Source organism: Octodon degus, unplaced genomic scaffold, assembly GCF_000260255.1.
Source record: "Octodon degus isolate 3935 unplaced genomic scaffold, OctDeg1.0 scaffold00008, whole genome shotgun sequence".
NCBI classification, from domain to species: Eukaryota; Metazoa; Chordata; class Mammalia; order Rodentia; family Octodontidae; genus Octodon; species Octodon degus.
In genome coordinates this window covers 2,566,307-2,576,699 of record NW_004524584.1, presented here as the reverse complement: position 1 = coordinate 2,576,699, position 10,393 = coordinate 2,566,307, and the positions used below count along the sequence as shown (strand labels likewise).

Sequence of the window (10,393 nt, the reverse complement as noted above, 5' to 3'; positions counted from 1 at the left end):
CCGCCGCGCTGTCCTCGGGCGCGCCGCGCCGGCTCCTTGTGGCCTTTTGCCCTCCTCGGGGGCTCCCGGCGCGGCGGTGTGTGGCCGAGCGGTCGGCCGCGGCCGAGGCCCCGCCGTGGGACTGCGCGCTGGCCGCCGAGACCCTCTCCTGGTAATCACTCTGGGGTTCCGGGGCCGCCCCGAGGGGAGTCGGCGGGGAGGTGGGCGGCGGGACTCGGGCGGGAGGGCGCCTTCTCCCCCTTTAAAATGGCGTTAAGGAGAGCAGGGATCCGCCGGGAGGGGGAGGGTGTGTCATTCATCGGAATAATAAAATCCATGCGCCGCCGCCCGGGTCGGGGAGCTGGCGCTCTGGTCGCAGCTGGGGCCAGGACTCGTGCCCTGAGCCGACCGGGCGGGTGCCCACCACGGGTGACACAGGGCCAGCTCCTGCCCCGCGGGGAAGGTGACGCGGCAGCGTGCTCAGGGGTGGCGTCCAGGAAGCCCAGGGGTTCTGAGAGCGCCCCGGGGCCAGTACATCCCGCGAGGGAGGTCAGGGAAGGTCCCTAGGAGAGGTGATGCCTGCCGCAGACCTGAGGTGGGTGCTGGCCTGGGGCAAGGTGCGGATGGGAGGGGGTGCAAAGACCACCGCCCCTCCTCCCGCATGGCCTCTGCTGCTGTGGAACCCACTTGGAAGACTACAGTGGTTCTTGCATCTCCGGGACTCACACTGTCCTGACCCAGGACGTAACTGATGAGACTGACGCTGGCCTCCACGGAGGTTTGCTTGGCAAAAGGGAGTAAGCAGGCCTGACTTAGAAGCCTGGAGGGCCCACAGAAAAAGCAACTAGGCTCACAAACTCCGGGGCACTTGAAGAAGCTTGCTCATCATTTGACAGGACCCTCCCCCACACACACTTCTCCCCAAAAAAGAGGTTTTATTATCCTTGAATGTAGACGGTGGAACTCAGGCTAGAAAGGGTCAGCATCTTGACCCGGACAGTGTTCAGAGTCCGTACTTTCCGCCATGCATCTGTTCTGGCCCAGGGTGCTAGGGTCTGATGGTTCTGGGCACTCATGCGTTGCTAATTTAGCGTTCTCTGCAGACATCTTGGTGGCTTGAAGTGTTAAGGTAGTGGCTCTGTGTACTGCTAACAACTGACATGTGCAAAGCTTAGCAGTGGACAAAACACTTTCATAGAGACGGTGCTTAGAATTTCTTCTGCTGCTTTTTCCAGAAAAGAAACTTGAGCTGTTAACATTTTTGTAAACCTCCTAATGTCCTGTAAATTGCCTGTCCCAGCTGACCAGGGCTGAAAAAGGCATAGTTTTCACCCTTGGGTCTGTTTACACTGCCAGGTGGCCAGGTAACATCTCTTGTCAGTGGTTTATGGTGTAGTTGGCCTTTCTCTGCCAGGGTGGGAGGCTTTGATGCCCGGGTAATTTCAGGGTTGCCGGCCTCTTTGAGGAAGGAATGGGGAGCAAGCCCAGTGCTGTGGTGGAAACTGAAGCCCTCAGAGGTGACCTTGACTTTTCCTTACAGTGGAGAGGGGTGGTCAGCACCCAGTGGGGAGGCAGGTGATTATTTTCCAAGGTTTTCAGCTTTGCCCCTGCATAAAGCAGTTTCTGTTTTCTACTTGTATGCTTTAAGCAACATAAGACACTTTTGTGACAGGTGTAACTTTTACTATTAGCTCTACCCATGCATATCTCACACTTTGATAGAATGTGATAAGTCCATTACCCCTGGGGTTGGTTCCTGAGCTCCAGGGCTGTCCTGCATTGAGTTCCTGGGATGACTTGTGAGAATCACATGTTGACCAGCCTTCTAGATGTAGTGAGTTCTAGGAAAATGTAGCCTTTGTTGTATGTTTTACATCTGGTGTAATCATTGTGATCAGTTCTACCAATGAACTGCCCCAGCGTGTGCCTCCCAGACAGTGATTGAAAACATGCCTGGCCATGAGCTTTGTAGAGTTTGTTCAAGCCATGCTCATATGACTTTAGGTGAGAACAGGTTCTTGTCCAAAGCTGGAATGTTCTCAAGTGTCCAGAGGTGTGCATTGAGTCCCAGAAGCTCTGTATCTGCCGGGCCCAAGCAGGTATGAGCCAACTATGAGATACTTACTTGCACCTTTGTCTAGAGATCAGGAAAAGGAAAGACCTGGATGAGTTCCCTGTGGCCTGGGGCTTCTGACAAGAACTCATGGTCTAGGAACTAAGCTGAGAACTCAGTGTCAGAAGGACTAGGAGGCCCTGTCCTCACAGGCTGAGACAACGCCTCTGGGCCTGTGTTCCTGAGTTATTGGGGAGGCCTTGGGGTTCAAATAACAGAGGTCAGTACGGTAGGTTAAGCAGCACCCAAATCTCTGAAAGTTCCTCATGGCTCTTTTGGGGTCATTGTAAACTTCCATTGAATTCTTACATGGGACAAGTAACTAAGAAGGCCGAGGGCCTGGAGTTCAAAATTAAGGTTTTTATGTTCTGGACTTGGCCTTTTTAATGCATCAGTGAGAATTCCAGGAAAATTGTTTGATGTGCAGAGTTGGGCACCATAATTCAAGAAAACTTAGGGATCTCTGAAAATGAGCTCTGGATTTCAGCTGGCCACCCCTGTTCTAGAGTCATATTCTTCACTGGTGTTTGTTGAGGACTTGCTCAGTAGCTGTGTTATGCCAGCCAGGCTGGTGTGCCACTCCAGGGCAGCCTGAGACAATGAGGTAGGTGTCAGGAGTGCACAGAGTTGCCATTGCAGTCAGCTGATAGTTGGTTCTGTGGGGGCTATGACAAAGTAGACAGTGCTGCCAGCAGCTCACACTTCAGATTGTTGAGCTGATGTGTCAGGACTGAGCCATGTTCCTTGTCCCATCTCTTGTCTAGGCAGCACTTCTGCTGTGTGCGGTGGTGCTGTCTATTCTCAGAGACCCTGTCTCCTAGCCATCTGTGGTCTGGTTCCCACCTCTGAGCTTTTCTCTGGTCACTGTGATGCAAAGCAGATTTCTGTAGGGAACCTTCTCATGGTAACTGTGCAGAAATCATTGTTCTTTAATATTCCTGACAGCTTCAGTAGATAGGGCCCACTGATAGCCAGATGGTCAAATGACAGCATGGGTCATCATGAGTTGATGAGGTGACATTCTATGTCTGAGAAGGACATATTGTTCATCTAAAGTACCTGATTTCCATCCAGGATGTTCTGCTAGTGAGATTGGGAGCACACCAAGAATGGAGCTGGTATGCAGCATGTGGTGGTGGAACAGAAAAGGGCAAGGTGGAGTGTCAGGGTGTGGAGCTTCAGCCGTGGCCTTTCTGTGATTATCCATAGAGCTGGGGTGGGCCTGTGCTGTTTAGACCAGGCTCTGTCTGTGACTTTTTTGTTCTTCCCTCAGGGTTGTCATGGGAATTAGATGAAATATGCTGGGAGACCAGAAAGGACCATGAGAATGAAGAACATTATCATTACTCATGCAACCTCAAATAACAGATCTCTTCCCACTTAAATGTTCTGAGTCTCAGTTGACATCTTCTGTTTTAATATTTACATACTTGTTTATATGTATTGTTGAAAACAATACAGATATCATATCAAACCTGCTTTTTAAATGGGGGGGGCTGCCTATTAGCTCAGTTCTTTAAGTGCCTGCTTAAACAAAGCACTCACGCTCAAGATGCTGTGGTGGTTCGAACCCAGATACTCACGCCAAACCAGAAATGCCCTCAAGGCATCTTCTGGCTGCCTAAATAAATAAATAGGGTAATTTTGCCCAGATTAAGACCAAAGAAAATTTTCAAGTTAAAAGTGTGCTCCTGGGGCCAGCGAGATAGCTGAGGGGCCTGAGTTCAATCCCCAGTTCCGGAAAAAAAAAAAAAAAGTGTTCCCTCTTGAATATGGTAATTTTAAGATAAAGTCAAACTAATAACAGTATAGCAATATGGCCAGATGGGAGAGTGACTCTGACCAAAAGCTGGGAAACTTTAACAAGGGAGTTCATCCTGTAACAGCTCCTAGCAGTGGGCTGTAGCTTCAGCTGGACCCTTCCAGAGATGGGATGCTTAGTGCCCTCCATCCATCAGCACTTTCTGGGGTGTCTCATTCTTACAAAGTTATTTCCTTTCTCATAATTCATCCCATACCAGCCTTTGATAGTGTAATTTTCCCCAGCTGCCTCTCAAAAGGTATGGTTTAAAGATTGCCTCTCAGTGTGACCATCTTCCCATTTATCCATCCACCTATCCACCCACCCACCCATCCATCCATCCATCTATCCACCATCCACCCACCAACTCACCCATCTACCCACACACCGATCCATCCACCCACAAACCACCCATCTATCCACCCATCTACCCACCAATTCACCCATCTACCCACCCAGCCACCCAACCATTCACTCACCCACCTGTCCATCTATCTACTCCATCCATCTACTCATACATATTTCCTTCAACAAAGGAAAGATAGTATGGCTTGCCTTGTACTACATATACTTTACATTCATCCTTTCTGAGCTTCACAGTAATTTTGCAAAATCCTGTTAGTCTTTTCTAGATTTGGAAACCGAGGCTCTGGAGGTTAACCAGGTCCCCAAAGTTATCCTATGAGAGAAGCAGAGGCATGAATGATTCTGACTGAGTTCTTGTGAAGCACATGATCCTTCTGCTATGCCAGAAGTGGAGGACCAAAAGTGGCACTGGCACTTCTGTGTAGATGGTACAGGATCTGACTGTATATCAGTGCTCCCATGGGCTTACTGAGGAGAGGGGACAGACCAGGCTGTGTGCAGGATGTAGTGAAGCAGCAGAAGCCATGCAGGTGTAGCCACAGCTAGTTGGCAAAAAGAGAGAGCGAGGGCCGGCAGTCAGCTTGCCTGACTCTCATTAATTCCATAGTCAAACCTCAACCCCTGGGTCAGGTACATGCTGTACTTTTAATTTCAAAAAGGAAAAAGATAAAAGATAATATAGTGAACGTCATGTACCCATAATCCAGAATGAACAGATTCTAACCATTTTGTCTAGATTTCTAGGGCAAGACCTAAAAACGAGCCCCCAGCATTGGGCCTGGCTGGTTGGGCTCCTTTCCTGCCTTACCTTGTGATGGCTTTCTCCTTTGGCTTCTTGTCCCCAGCTAACCTATGAAAAGGCCAACTGGGCCTCTGTGAGGGGTGCAGGTCGAAGCAGCTAGTGCATGTGCTGCTTGTGATCACACTAAGGAGTGGCACCAGTTTGCATTTTTGGTTTGACCTTTTTCGAAGATGTTCTCCCACCCTCGCCCACACCTGCCTGTGCCGTTGCGGGATGTGGAGTGTGGCTTAGTCACAGCTGCTCCCGCTGAAATGGGATTTAAGTGAAGGGGGAAGGTGTACTTCGAGGAGACAAAGAAGACCTGATTCTCTTTTTATGTTTAGGTGATAATTACTTGTTAGGTAGCTCATCTTAAACATGTTTTTAGATGTATTTTTAAAATTCTTTTCATGTTCTAAAGTATAAAGCTACTTTGAGGGAATGAGTAGGACACTTTGTCAGGCAGGCACTGCACCACTGGGCTACATCCCAGTCCTCAGGGCGCTTTGTAATCCCCAGTCTTTTTCCTTTCAGGACAGGCCCCAGATCCCCAGTAACAGGTCCTCCTTTCTGCTAAGCGGGAGCAGGTAGGGCAACCAGCTCTGTAGCTGGAGAGGCTAGACACTGCCTGTGACAGCTGCAGGTAGTTTTCACCTAACCATTTGTAGTCTCTTTTTCTTCCCAGTGGTTGACCCTGGTACTAGGAATTGAACTCAGGACCCTGCATTTGCCAGGCAGGCACTTGAGCCACTGAACTATATCCTTGGCCTGAGATTCTGTTTGCATGTATTTGGGCTTGAGTTAGAACAGCGAGCAAAGTACTGCTTTTTAAAAGCTGTGCATCAGTGATCCAAATAGTTCTGGGAATGCCTTCCTTACCAGGCAGATCCTTTTCCTGTGAGTCATGATTGAAGACCAAGATTTGAACTAATTTCATAATATACCATTGGGACCTGCAGGAATCCTGTTATTAAGGATGAGGTTCAATGCCTACTGTCCCTGAGCTGCCAACAAGGAATCACACAGCCCAGTTCTTTTCCCTCTGACAGGCATACAAAAGTCAGCAAAGGCTGGGGGCTGAGACCTCAGGAGGGCATGTTCCAGTGGGGCCTGGCTCACTATAGAAATGATAGCAATGAAAGCAGCCACATATGTTATAAGACCAGTTCTTATTGGATCACATATGTATGGGTTTACAAGCCTGCCTTCTAGATGAAAAATTGGATTTACAAAGAACCTACAACACATACTTTATGTCTCTAGTATAACAAGTGCTGAGATTTAAAGTATTTGTTTGTAGGCAAAGGACCTGTTTAGAGACTGCTTGAATCATGGTAGAATTTGGGCATCCCATTCGCCCTGTAAGAGTTGATGATTTGGGGAGGCTGGGACAGGTTGTTGCCTCCTCTCTGGAGTATTCTTGTCATTTTAAAAGCAAAATTCATTTTAATTTGGTATTTTCCTCTTTAGACAACTCATAGACTCACCTCTTTGTATTTTAACTCTACTGGAAATGAGGCCCAGAGAAGGGCAAATGTGTCTTTCTCAGTCAGTGCCATTCTCTCAGGAGTCAGCCCTGTAGCCCAAAACAGCCTTTCTCAGGCTCTTCTTTCAATGCCTCCTTTATTGTACCAGGAGCTGAGGGAAGAAGGGTGGAGATGCTGTCCCAATGCCTTGAGGGCATATGTGAAAAGCCCCATGTGACACAGGTCTCCTTAGCCATCTCTTCTCTTCACACATTCCTCAGGTTGAGGTCCCTTGGCTGGCCGCTGCTCACACCCAGTCTCTTTTCCTTCGGAGGAAGTCAGGCTGGACAGAGGTCAGGTGTCCCCGGGCAGCCCTCAGCCTCCCAGCCTCCCCTCCATCTCTACTTGCTGACCCCAGCCCCCCCACTTAGTGGACAGCAGCCTGAGTTCACTTATCTGGGACTGGGTGGGTGTTTCCTGCATGGTTGAGATTTTAGGGAGGAAATCAAAATAGAGAAACAAAGCCTTTGTTTTATTTCTGGATTCCAACTGGGGATGGCTAGAGGGATGGAAAGTGGCAGCAGGGGCTGGTCACTTGGCACTTAAACAAAATAACCATTCTAGTGGAGCATTTCACAGGGGCTTTTCTATTTAGGGTTGCTGTGGGTGAATAGGAAAGATAGGCAGAGGGCTAGGGCAGGATTTGTGCATGGATGCAGGGCTGGCCATTGCCTTAAGCAGGGGTTTTGGCAGGACTGTTCAGCAGAGGTCTGGGACCACCCAGTCGGGCTCAGAGTTGGCAGCCTAAGGAGCGCTGGGACTCTTGATCTCCTTTCCTGGGGGAGCCCTGTCTCCAATTTCCGCTCCACTGTCTGTTGTCTGTGTGACTTTGACTGAACCTCCCCACCTCTGTGAGCCTCCTTTTCCATGTCCATAAATGGAGATGTCCCGGCTCCCCCCATCCCCTTTTCTTCAAACTGGCTCTGGCCCTCATCCCACATATGTTTCCTAATTCTTCCCAAAGGATTCTTTCCTTGTAGAGGTTCCTGAGGATATAATTTACTTTTTTAATTGCTCAGGCAGTTCTGCTTCCCCTTCAGCAGTATTTCTGAAGACCTTGACAGCTCACTGTGTCACACGTGTATGCATTAGGCTTAGTGTTGTCATTCCCTGAGCCCCATCAGGTCACTGCTGTTGTATATAACAGGCTTTCACCAAGGGCTTAGAAGAAAGGGGATTCCTGTGGCTTAGAACAGGAAGGTTAACAGTGAATGTCAGAGATCCTCCCTTTGCTTGGTCACACCCCTGGAGAATCTGCCTGACATCTCTCTTCTCAAAGCTAATTTACTGCCATTTCCAGGGACCAACTTTCCTGGACACTTTCACCCCAACCTTCAAAAAACTCCAGATTTCATTACTTTGGGTTGCACAGTAATGCTGACATCTGTCTTAGACTAAGCTGTGGACAACTGGTTTATATCTGTAAGGGGCCTTTTAAGTGCTTGTCTAAGCATCCTAGGCTTATAATAAGAAGCTACAGGGGGCCTGGCCCTAGCTCAGTTCTTTAAGTGGCTGCTTCCACAAAGCTGTCAGCCTCAGGTTGCTGTAGTTCGATCCCCACAACTCAAGCCAGCCAAACTTGCCCTGAAGGCATTTGTAGCAAAAAAAAAAAAAAAAAAAAAAAGAAGCTACAGAAGCCATGGGGTTGTTCTTGTCATTATTACTAACCAGACCAAATTCTTAAACCAGGGCTTCCATTATAATGACCAGAGAAACCCAGGTGTTGAGTTTTGGTTCCCGTCGGGACATTTTGCAGAGTAGCCATGAGAATTAGAGATGACATAAATGAACAAGTATTGATCACGCACCTCCTTGTACCAGGCATGTACTGAGCACTGACAGTCTCCTAAGAAGACACATGACATCATAAACAGCTAAGCAGCAATTACCAGCACGCAAAGCGCTGCCACAGCAAATAGCTGGGTGCTTGTAGATTGTAACAGTAATCTCACCTGGGCAAGGGGCAGAGTGGGGGCCAGGGAAGGTATATGTAAGGTGCTTAGCATGTGGTCAGGACATACTAAACAGGCATTCTAATTATCAGTCGTGGCCACAGGACTCAGCCTGGTTCCACCTCCAGTTGGTTGCTGCTACTTTACAAAATAGTTTTGCACAGAGGTTTTTAATTTGCATGAGATTATACAGCCACAGAGTGGCAATGCCTTGATTGATGGTTTTTAAATGAAAGTGCTGTATGTAGAAGGCAGAGTGGTGGGAGGCTGCAACCCGCCCCCCCCCCCCCCGTGTGCCTTTTGGATGAGCTCTTCCCCTGGGAATAGAGCAGTCTGCCCGCTCTGCCCTGGTCCTTCCTTACCATTGTGCCTGTCCTGGCCAGGCTAGTTAGGAGAACAGAAAAACACAGCAGCCATTTAAAGCTGTGGAAAGTGGCTTCCTGCCTTTCCAGCTGAGTGGGCTTGAATTGCTGGGTCTGGAAAGGTACAAGAAGTCATCCCACCCTGCCTGCAGCCCTGGTTGGATGCCCAGGCCAGTCCTCCTGTGGCCCTCTCCACAGGCCTTCGCAGAGGAAAATCCCACACCTCCCTGGCCTTCTCATTGCCATGCCTGACTCGTTTTCACGAAGTTTCTCTTTTATTTGGCCCCAGCCTTTTCTCAGCATTCTAGTTACTCTTTAAAAATGGAGAATGGCTCTCCTCACCCCACCTCAGGAAAGAGCCTGGATTTGGTTTCTTTCTCAGTTAAGCACAAAAGTATTCATATAGTTCATGGCTTTAACATTTTGAATATAAATGATATAAACAAATCAAAGCCACAGTGCTTCCTGAATTTGCCTTTTTGCCCTCTGCTTCCCTGGGCTCTGGTACCCTTGTAGGGCACAGTGTCCCCTCCCTTAGAGAATGTTGCTCTGGAAATTTCCCTTCAGGCCACCGCTGCCCTCCTCAGGGTCAGCTGTACTTCCTCTCATCTCTTGATTCTTTGCTTTGCGGCCAAAAGCAGGCCAGACCAAGGTGGGGAGGAAAGTGGGCCTTTGGGCAGCCAGATCCCTGGGCTTAAGAAGGCCGGGTGGCTTATGCAACATTTAAAAAATTTTAAATTCCTAGACAGAATTTTAAAAATCTGGAATTCTCACATAAACCTCAAGATTTCTGGCTATCCCTTACAATGTAACTCTAGTAGTCCTATTGTAGACTTGTAGCAGTCAACTGGTACAGAACTGATGGCAGAGGGACAGAGACAAGGGTGACAAGGTCCAGCTCTCAGACCCTGCTCCACTCTTACAGTGCAGTGACACCCAGCTTCAGAATTTGAGGGGAGCATGGAGGGACATGCTCCCTAGAAGAGGCAGAATGGCCCTGTGCCCAGCCTGAGATGGACACGTGTGGCCCCGGACAAATCAGAGCTCTAACCTTCAGGGTTCTTGAGGGCTAACAGCCTTTGTGGAAAGGTTCCTGTGAGTTGTGAAGCGGAAAGATGGCTGCCACCTGGCACTCCACAGACAGCAGCAAGGGGCTTCAGGAAGGTGGTTCAGGGAGATAGAAGAGAGCTGGGAGGAGGAAGCATTTCTGGGGCTTAGTTCAGAACCTTCAGAGGAAACTGAAGCAGCTCTATACAGGAGTAGGGAGAAGTTTTCATAGCCCAGGTGGCTCAGTGGAAGACACTACGCATGGAGGCCAGTGTCTTGCCAGGGGCTCAAGCCTAGTGACCAGAGAGCCATCTCTAGGGAGCAGCACTGTCTAGGGGAAAGGCTACCAGGCAGTAGGGGAGATACTAGAAAGCCCTATCAGTGATGAGAGCTTCAGGCTCCCACAGGCAGTTTTCCAGGAGGATCCTTGTGTTCAGCAGTGATTGAGGGGTGATAATGCTGGAGC

At 49.1% G+C, this 10,393-nt stretch overlaps 1 protein-coding gene across 2 annotated transcripts in view; it reads left to right on the top strand.

The window, feature by feature from the left end:
* Window positions 1–10,393, top strand: part of Mras (muscle RAS oncogene homolog) — a 56,060-nt gene that overhangs the window by 644 nt on the left and 45,023 nt on the right. The window contains exon 1 of one of the 2 annotated variants that reach the window (XM_004624981.2): window positions 7–151. The exons of the other annotated variant lie outside the window; for it this stretch is intronic. The gene's annotated coding sequence lies outside the window, so the exon portion shown is untranslated. Of the gene's footprint in view, window positions 1–6; window positions 152–10,393 lie in introns of those variants that run through there. 2 annotated transcript variants of the gene reach the window in all.